Below are 1,388 nucleotides of genomic sequence, written 5' to 3'. Positions count from 1 at the left end.
AAACATACCCGTTAAAGTTAAAAAAAAAAATACATATTCATTTATATTTTAATATTGCTTTGAGGAGCTATCTTAGTTTAAGATGTTCATTCCATTATATTATGTGAGTATGTTAATTATGTCAAAAGGCATTATATTATGAGAAATTATTTCATGAGATTCATCTAGTAAATTAGTGAAAATGTGGTGTTTTCATCCCTTCGTCATTCATCTAGGTTGTTTGCTTGCTTGTCATATAATTACAGTGCCACTTATAATGCTCCCTTCATTACAGATTACTTCATCTAGTAAATCAATGAAAAGGTGACATTTCATCAATATATTTGACAATATTGGTTTTAGTTGTCTACCTTCTATCATCCATCTTTTTTTTCTTACTTATCAGATAACCATAGGGTCTCCTACAATGCTCACTCATTACAAACTACTACAAGAACCTTGTCTTTAAATGAATTTCCTCACAATTCTTGAAGGGAATTAGTCAGGTCATGATGTTCACATGCACCTATCGATGCCATTGCTACTTCCAAGATATTAATAACCAAAAACTTGCAAGATATCAATGCCACCTCTACTTGAATGAACACGTGATGTGGAGTAAACATTTATCCATCGATACCTCTATTATTAATTCTATGGCTACAATTGTGAATGTATCTTTCTTTAAAAATACCCATTACAAAATGCCAAGTAAGGGTATACCAAGTGGTTGAGGTGGGTTGTTAAGTCCCTCTCCACCCATGTTTGATTCCTAGAAATGGCATGCTTAGTATGTGTTGATTAGGCCCAAGGAGTAGGTGGCCCCAAGGAGTTTTCACTCTATTTGTGGTTAATACGAGAGGTCTCCGCTCTTGCTTAGCCATTGGGTCAATACTATATATAAAAATCATTACAAAGTTTAATATAACTAATCTCTATATGTATTGGAATTGTTTTTAGAATATCATATTTTTTATACAAAAATTATTGTTCCACACTATTTGAAATAAATAATTCATACTAGCGTATAAATTTTAATTTATGAGGATTATTAAACGAATAAGTTTATTTATAAAAGAATAATATTTTTTATTATACTTATCCGAAGACATTATATATTGTTTTTTATTTTGGTGAAAAAAAAAACTTTGACTTTCAATTAGTTTTGAAATTTGTAAACAAATACTATAAAGGTTATTAAAGTTTTGAAAAAAATTATTAAACTGAATATTTTTAAAATCAAAAAGTAATTTTTAATCTTTTAAAATGTAATTGTTTTTTTAATTGGTTGATGTCTATTTTTATGTGGTTTTAAATTGAATTGTGAGATATAAAAACTATATTAAAAAATAAAAAATCTATTTTTTTTTCTATTGGCCAATTGTCATAACTTTCACAACAAAATGTCA

This window comes from Pinus tabuliformis, chromosome 7 (genome assembly GCF_031772625.1).
Source record: "Pinus tabuliformis cultivar Carrire ecotype Pingquan chromosome 7, CPIR1, whole genome shotgun sequence".
NCBI classification, from domain to species: Eukaryota; Viridiplantae; Streptophyta; class Pinopsida; order Pinales; family Pinaceae; genus Pinus; species Pinus tabuliformis.
This window is presented reverse-complemented; position numbering follows the sequence as displayed.